This window comes from Castor canadensis, chromosome 1 (genome assembly GCF_047511655.1).
Source record: "Castor canadensis chromosome 1, mCasCan1.hap1v2, whole genome shotgun sequence".
Lineage (NCBI taxonomy): Eukaryota > Metazoa > Chordata > Mammalia > Rodentia > Castoridae > Castor > Castor canadensis.
Genome location: NC_133386.1, coordinates 157,168,557 through 157,177,896, shown reverse-complemented (window position 1 = coordinate 157,177,896; position 9,340 = coordinate 157,168,557). Strand labels below are relative to the sequence as shown.

The 9,340-nt window shown below is 38.5% G+C and overlaps 1 pseudogene; it reads left to right on the top strand.

Moving 5' to 3' along the window:
* Positions 1 to 5,450: 5,450 nt before the first annotated feature.
* Positions 5,451 to 6,480, top strand: LOC141411368 (mas-related G-protein coupled receptor member X2-like; annotated as a pseudogene).
* Positions 6,481 to 9,340: the final 2,860 nt, after the last annotated feature.

Genomic DNA, 9,340 nt, shown 5'->3' with positions numbered 1-9,340 from the left:
GTCACTGCCAGAGCAAGAATATGAAAAAAACCTTCTAAATTACTCTCCCCTGCTATTGAATTTCCTGTTAATGTGTCCCTTTGCCTACAAACAACTACGAATCATATTAAAGGGATCCGTCAATAGAAAAATCATTAGCATTTCTATACACTAATAATGAACAAATTGAAAAAGAATATATGAAAACAATTCCATTTACAATAGCCTCAAAAAAAATCAAATACCTAGGTATAAACCTAATAAAAGATGTGAACGACCTCTACAAGGAAAACTATAAACTTCTGAAGAAAGAGATTGAAGAAGACTATAGAAAGTAGAGCGATCTCCCACACTCATGGATTGGCAGAATCAACATAGTAAAAATGTCTGTACTCCCAAAAGTAATCTACATGTTTAATGCAATTCCCATCAAAATTCCAATGACATTCATCAAAGAGATTGAAAAATCTACTGTTAAATTTATATGGAAACACAAGAGGCCACGAATAGTCAAGGCAATACTTAGCCAAAAGAACAATGCTGGAGGTATCACGATACCTGACTTCAAACTATATTACAAAGCAATAACAATAAAAACAGTATGGTATTGGCACAAAAACAGACATGAAGACCAGTGGAACAGAATAGAGGACCTAGATATGAAGCCACACAACTATAACCAACATGTCTTTGACAAAGGAGCTAAAAATATACAATGGAGAAATAGCAGCCTCTTCCACAAAAACTGCTGGGAAAACTGGTTAGCAGTCTGCAAAAAACTGAAACTAGATCCATGTATATCACCCTATACCAAGATTAACTCAAAATGGATCAAGGATCTTAATATCAGACCACAAACTCTAAAGTTGATACAGGAAAGAGTAGGAAATACTCTGGAGTTAGTAGGTATAGGTAAAAACTTTCTCAATGGAACCCCAGCAGCACAGCAACTAAGAGATAGCATAAAGAAATGGAACTTCATAAAACAAAAAAGCTTTTGTTCATCAAAAGTAATGGTCTCTAAACTGAAGAGAACACCCACAGAGTGGGAGAAAATATTTGCCAGCTACACATCAGACAAAGGACTGATAACCAGAATATATAGGGAACTTAAAAAACTAAATTCTCCCAAAACTAATGAACCAATAAAGAAATGGGCAAGTGAACTAAACAGAACTTTCTCAAAAGAAGAAATTCAAATGGCCAGAAAACACATGAAAAAATGCTCACCATCTCTAGCAATAAAGGAAATGCAAATTAAAACCACACTAAGATTCCACCTCACCCCTGTTAGAATAGCCATCATCAGCAACACCACCAACGACAGGTGTTGGTGAGGATGTGGGGAAAAAGGAACCCTCTTACACAACCATTCTAGAAAAAAATTTGGAGGCTACTTAAAAAGCTAAACATTGATCTACCATTTTATCAAGCAATACCACTCTTGGGGATATACCCAAAAGTCTGTGACACAGGTTACTCCAGAGGCACCTGCACACCCATGTTTATTGCAGCACTATTCACAATTGCCAAGTTGTGGAAATAGCCAAGGTGCTCCACTACTGACGAATGGATCAAGAAAATGTGGTATCTATACACAATGGAATTTTATGCAGCCATGAAGAAGAACGAAATATTATCATTTGCTGGTAAATGGATGGAATTGGAGAACATCATTCTGAGTGAGGTTAGCCTGGCCCAAAAGACCAAAAATCGTATGTTCTCCCTCATATGTGGACATTAGATCAAGGGCAAACACAACAATGGGATTGGACTTTGAGCACATGATAAAAGCGAGAGCACACAAGGGAGGTGTGAGGATAGGTAAGACACCTAAAAAACTAGCTAGCATTTGTTGCCCTTAACGCAGAGAAACTAAAGCAGATACCTTAAAAGCAACTGAGGCCAATAGGAAAAGGGGACCAGGAACTAGAGAAAAGGTGAGATCAAAAAGAATTAACCTAGAAGATAACACACATGCACAAGAAAGTAATGTGAGTCAACTCCCTGTACAGCTATCCTTATCACAACTAGCAAAAACCCTTGTTCCTTCCTATTATTGCTTATACTCTCTCTACAACAAAATTAGAAATAAGGGCAAAATAGTTTCTGCTGGATATTGAGGGGGTGGGGGGAGAGGGAGGGGGCAGTGTGGTTGGTAAGGGAGGGGGTGGGGGCAGGGGGGAGAAATGACCTAAGCATTGTATGCACATATGAATAATAAAACAATAAAAATTTTTAAAAACCTCATTAAAAAAAAAAGAGATCCTTCAGTTATAAGTAGGATGCAGAGGAGGGTAGAAGGTATGAACATGAGATTCTAATAACAAATGAAAAAAAATCCTACAGCATTTTCACACTTCTCTATCGCAGATGTCAGAATCTGTTTCAGATTTATTTCCTACCAATTTGTTTGTTTTTGCCTCCACATATGTTGTTACTTCTTTCAGATAATCATTTTCTATCATCATAAATAACTGGACTGGTGACTACAAATTGTCAGACACCATGGTACCTTCCAATTTGCTACTCCTCTTTCTCTCAAAAGTTGTCCTCATCCTCATGGTCTTCATAAATTCTAGACACTTCATTATCCAGCCCGAAGGAAAAAGGGAAGGGAGAACACATAACAGGAGTTTGTCACATCACCTCTGCCCAATTTCTATCACATTGTACCATTCATAGAAAGACAGATTGGGACTAGGCTTCTTTTCTCTCAGTATTATTATGTAAGAAAGGAGTAGTATGGCTGTTTGAAGTCATTACCAGGAATTTCAATGGCAAGTTGTCTCTTAATTATAAGGTATTCAATTATCCAATTTTAAACCACCTGTTTTCTGTGGAGACCCAGAAAGATACACAAAGGAAGGACATCCTGATTCTTTCTCATTTTCCATAATGCAAGAATATTTTCTTTGAGCTCCTCACATAATGAACTATGATACATAGAACAGTGAAAAGTCTTGGATGGGTTTACAAGAGAAGAGCATTGGTATTGAACTTGCTCTTGCCTGTGTGATCTCAGATATATTCTATATCCATTTACTCTCAGATTCTTCCTGTGATAAGTAAGGATATTATAAATGGTATTTGAAGGATTTGTGCGAGAAGCTGGTGATAAATTAGTGAACAATAAAAACAAAACAGGTATAGGTAATAGTGTAATATTGAGTTTAACGAGAGACTAAATGATAAAACTAAGACATGTGCTTTAAAAACAGAGTTGCAAACTGTGTTCAGTGCCATGAATAAAAAGGTCAAGTTTCCATGAGGGAGAATACCAGTGGTTAAGATTTTCTTTCATATTTTCCTCCGGCCAAAAAGGGGGCCATAGGAACAAGCAGAACGTGTAATGGATAGACACAGTCCTTGAGGCTCTGAAGTGTTTGCCGTCTTCCATTAAGATCCTCCTGTCCTGTGTGAATCTTGAGAAGTCTGGAGTGATTGGGAATTCTTCAAGGTAGGAAAGGATTCATGACCTCTGGGGTCTTTCTCTCCTGTGGTCCTCTATCTACCACCCCTGCTTTCTATATTTCCTGGGTTAAATTTGTCTATTCTATTTTAATGAATAAATTGATATTTCTAAATCAGTGAAAGTAAAGTTTTAATTCTCCATCTGTGTAGTTACAGAGCCAGTGAAAGTTGGAGATTTTGAAGTACTCTTGTGAATGTACATTGCCAATCCAGGCCTTATCATTTGCTGGAGTGAGACCATGAGTAAATTTTAGAACTTGTACCTCTAGTTCTTCATATGTAAGATATGAATATTGGTGATACATAACTATTTATAGGATGAAAAGATGAACAAATCACTCAGCCAGCTGCTACTATTCACCCACTTGTGTGCTAGTACTTGTTTTACATGTAAATTTGCATAAGTATCTCTCTTATCACTGAATGTTCTTCCTACATGAGCATTTAAAAATATCTAACCAGATCAAAAAGAATTAACCTAGAAGGTAACACCCATGCACAGGAAATCAATGTGAGTCAATGCCCTGTATAGCTATCCTTATCTCAACCAGCAAAACCCCTTGTTCCTTCCTATTATTGCTTATACTCTCTCTACAACAAAATTAGAGATAAGGGCAAAATAGTTTCTGCTGGGTATTGAGGGGGTGGGGGGGAGAGGGAGGGGGCTGGAGTGGGTGGTAAGGGAGGGGGCGGGGGCAGGGGGGAGAAATGAACCAAGCCTTGTATGCACATATGAATAATAAAAGAAAAAAAATAAATAAAAATATCTAACCAGAAAATAGTCTTACAAAAGCACTTCAACTTCAAAGCATACAATACTCAAATTCTTTCACAGAGATGATCAGTGGTTTTCATATTATGTAGCTCACAGCAAATCACATACTAACTCCCCTTAGATATTCCTATGTATCATCTGCATCTACTCAGCTCCAACTCCACTTCGCTCTCTCTCCAACTCTCTCTCTCTTTCTTTCTCCCTCTCAAACTTGATTTATAATGATCAAAAATTGAAGGAATTCAGTTCAGCCCTGAAGCTTCACTCTATAATATGATCTAAACTTTTCTAGCTGCTAAGTAAATCCATTTTCTGGGCTTCTCTCCATTAAAGACATGACAGTGACCACCATTGCCTATCTCTGTTAGACATAAGGAATTCTTTCAAATGCACGAGAGATTTCAACAGAAGGAATCATGAGCAATGGCATTGTTTTCATTCTCTACATGTGTGTTTTCTAGTGATTAATTTTGCTTAAAATGTTTATGTTACATTTGAACCAAATTTTCAGTTACCCTCAACAACACTCTTATTCATTCATTTATCCAATACAAATTTCTTGACTACTCATTGTGGCCTTCATATAGAACTGGGCATTAGGGACAGAGAATGGATAAGAGAAAATTAATTCCTGTTGTCATAAAACTGACCCACTAAGCCATTTCTAGATCCCAGAGGAACATCCACAAGAAATTCACTAGCAAGGAGTCACATTCCCTTTATGACTCTAGTCATGATCTCCTCACTCCCTGCTATATAGATGGATCTCAGTTACTATGAATGATTATGCCCTGCATTCTGACTTCTTGCCTCTGGTGAGGAAACCACTGTCCCATAACAGAAAGAATGATGGTTTCAAGGCTCTGTCTGTGCCTCAGATAGCATGTACCAGAATTTTCTCCTCCTGCCTCCTAAGGTTGTGGCATGGCCCAGGATAGTAAGTAGGGATGTAGGATCATAGGAATATTCTCATGTCAGTAGAAGACCTCTGTTGCAGTACAGACAACCCAGGCTTTGGATGCAGCAAGAACTGGGTTTGAAGCCAAATTCTGGGACTGCCCAGAATGATAAATGACTTAATTTCTACAAGCTTCTATTTCACACTCCTGTACAAAGAGGAAGTAATTCCCACATAGAAGAATGACCCTAAGAGTCAGCAATCATGCAGTGCCACTCACATCTTACTTGTTTTCTCAGAGGCACCAGTTGAGGGTTACTGAACATGACTAAAACCATCCCAGCCTGGGGTATTGACATTACAACAATGAATGGAAGTGACCAAGCTCATCTACCAACTTATGATGAGAAGACTTTATCCTGCGTGTGCTGACTCTCATTATTTCCCTAGTTGGACTGGCAGAAAACACAGTCGTGCTCTGGTTCCTGGACTTCTGCAAGTGCAGAAACACCTTCTCCGTTTATATTCTAACCTGGCTGGGGCTGATAACTTCTTTCTCTGCTGCCACATTATAGGTTCTGTGGAGACACTCATCAATTTCTTTAGTTCAATCTCCATCTCTGTCCCTGACTTCTTAAACACTATACCGTGCTTTCACTACATTGCAGGCCTGAGCATGCTCAGTTCCATCAGCATTGAGCGCTGTGTGTCTGTCTTGTACCCCATCTGGTATCGCTCCAGTCACCCAAGATGCATGTCACCTGTCACATGTGGGCTGCTCTGGACCCTGTCCCTGCTGCTGAGCATGCTGGAAGGGGTCCATTGTGGTTTCCTATTTAGGAGTGATGTAAGCAAGTGGTGTTCAACCTTTGATTTCATCTGTGCTGCCTGGTTGATTTTTTTATTTGTGATTCTTTCTGGGTCTAACCTGACCCTGCTAGCTAGTATCCTTTGTAGCTCCAGGTGGAACTTGCTGACCAGGCTATATGCCACCATCCTGCTCATAGTATTGGTCTTCCTCCTCTATGGACTGCCTTTAGGCATCTACTGGTTTTTACTTTTCTGGATTAAGGATTCTGGTGCATTATGTAGGTAACTTCTTCTGGTTGGACTTGTCCTGTCCTCTGTTAACAGCTCTGCCAACCTCATCATTTACTTCTTTATGGGCTCTTTCAGGCAGCGGATGAAGCAGCAGCCCCTAAAGCTGCTTCTCCAGAGGTCTCTGCAGGACACTCCTAAAGAGGATGAATGTGGAGACCGCCATCCTCAGGGCACCATGGAGATGACAGCAGGCAGTATAGTACATCAAATGAGAGCTTTTGCTTTAACAGATAGATGTGGCAGATTTTTTTAAATCTCTCTCTGTATTAGACCCTTGATCTTAAAAATTGTCCTTGTGAGGTTTAACTGAAACAGGACACATTAAAAACCATTGACTGCAGTGTCCCTGGAACTGACTTACTCAGGGGTTTCACCCCAACCCCTGAGCACCATCCCCATGGAAGCTTCTGAATTCTCAGGTCCAGGTTCATTCCTATGTTTGATGAATCCCTCCTTTAGCAGAAGGCTGAAAGCAGTATGGAAAAGTAAATTTCTTTGGTCACTGCATTTGATAGGGACTAAAAGAGCATTTCATTTTTGATATGTTATTTTTTCTGTACCCTACAATTTCTATTTCATTAAAAACAATTAAATTCTAATCTGTCCTCAAAAGAGTGATATTCTTTATTTTTGTCAAGCCTTAGAATTTTTTCCAGATTAATGTGTTTATTGTGTAAATGTTTTAATGAAAAAAAATGAACTGATGAATTTTATTTTAAACCCACACTAAACTGCCCTTAACTTCACCATTTTCAACTTTTTCAAGCATCATGTTAAGTTTTATAACTAAGTAGATCAACATCCATGCATATCAGGCTTAAGGTAGGGTTTTTATGGCTTCTTTCACATACCTGTATCCATTAGAATCCCAGGTGCCTTCCTTCCAATTCCTTCAGTCTTTGTTTTTGCCTTGATTTCCCCTCTCTGGGGGCTCTCTGATCCCTCCTGGGCAGTTTTCCAAGAGATTTATTTGACTGTTTTCTTTTTTTTTAATTTTTATTTTATTCATATGTGCATACAATGTTTGGGTCATTTCTCCCTCTTCCCTTACCCCCCTTACCCCCTCCCTCTCCCCCTTCACCCCCTTGCTACCCAGCAGAAACTATTTTGCCCTTATCTCTAATTTTGTTGAAGAGAGAGTATAAGCAATAATAGGAAGGAACAAGGGTTTTTGCTAGTTGAGATAAGGATAGCTATACAGGGCATTGACTCACATTGATTTCCTGTGCATGTGTGTTACCTTTTAGGTTAATTCTTTTTGATCTAACCTTTTCTCTAGTTCCTGGTCCCCTTCTCCTATTGGTCTCAGTTGCTTTAAAGTATCTGCTTTAGTTTCTCTGCATTGAGGGCAACAAATGCTATCCAGTTTTTTGGGTGTCTCACCTAGCCTCATACCTCCCTTGTGTGCTCTCGCTTTATCATGTGATCAAAGTCCAATCCCCTTGTTGTGTTTGCCCTTGATTAATGTCCACATATGAGGGAGAACATACGATTTTTAGTCTTTTGGGCCAGGCTAACCTCACTCAGAATGATGTTCTCCAATTCCATCCACTTACCAGCAAGTGATAACATTTCGTTCTTCTGCATGGCTGCATAAGATTCCATTGTATATAAATACTACATTTTCTTAATCCGTTCGTTTTTGGCTGTTTTCTTAAGGAAAAGATTTATGTCAGATTTACTTTTCATTCTAAAGAGATCATAGCATTCATTCTATTAATAAAATTACACTTACATGTTTTAAAACTATATGTTCTATACAAATAATTTGTTAGGTCACTTTAGGCTGCATGGACATTTTAGCAATACTAATTTTTTCAACCTATGAATGACAGTTATATTTTCATTTACTTACATTATCAATTTCATTCATTAATATTTATAGTTTTTATTACAGAGATCTTTCACATCTTTCTTTGTTATGGTAAATTCATAAACCAGTAATAATCATTTATTATGATTTTTCAACATTAAGTACTGTACATAACTGTGTCATGCTTTTTTTTTCATTTATTTTATCTTTTTTACATTTACTTACATGTGTATACATTGCTTGTGCCACCTCCCCCCTCCACCTGCTCCCCTGCCCCTTCTGGGCAGAACCTGTTCCACCCTTTTGTTCTCTGATTTTGTTGAAGAGAAAGCATAGGAAATAATAAGAAAGACATAGCTTTTTGCTATTTTAAGATAAAGATAACTATACAGAGAGATTCCTAGCATTACTTCAATGCACTTGTGTATTGCAAACAACATTGGTTCATCTCTACCACACTTCTTCACTAGTTCCTGGTCCCCTTCCATAGTGGCCTCTGCCACACTTCTTCACTAGTTCCTGGTCCCCTTCCCATAGTGGCCTCTGCCAGTTTTTATTCGCTCTTTACGGTATGGACATCAACCACATTCAAGTATTACATTTCTTTCCCTTTACCTATTCCTCCCATGCACGGTCTCCCCTTAGTGTGTGACCCAGGTTCAAGAATATTACTGCATTTGTTTCAGGTCTATAATCTGCATATGAGGGAGAACATGAGACTTTTGGCCTTTTGAGCCTGGCTAACTTCACTTAAGATGTTCTCCAGTTCCATCCATTTACTTGTGAATGACAAAATTTCATTCTTCATTGTAAAGTAAAATTCCACTGTGTATAAATACCATATTAATCCATTCTTCAGTTGTGGGACATCTTGGCTATTGTAAATAGTGCTGTAATAAAACATGGATGTGCAGGTGCCTTTGTAATAATTTGAGTTACATTCTTTTGGACTTTCAAGGAGTGGCATTACTGGATCACATTACAGATCTATGGTTAGTTTTTATGGAGACTCCATAGGCTTTTCCAAAGTGATTGTACTAGCTTACATTCCCATCATCAGTGTACAAGGGCTCTTTTTTCCCCGCATCTTCACCAACATTTGGTGGTGGTGGTGTTCTTGATGATAGCTATTCTAACAGGAGTGAGGTGAAATCTTACTGTGGTTTTGATTTGTATTTCCTTTATGGCCAGGGATGGTGAGCATTTTTTTCATGCATTTTTTGGCCACTTGGACTTTTTCCTTTGAAAAAGTTCTGTTTAGTTCAGTTGCCCAGTTCTGTATTGATTCATGATTTGGGGG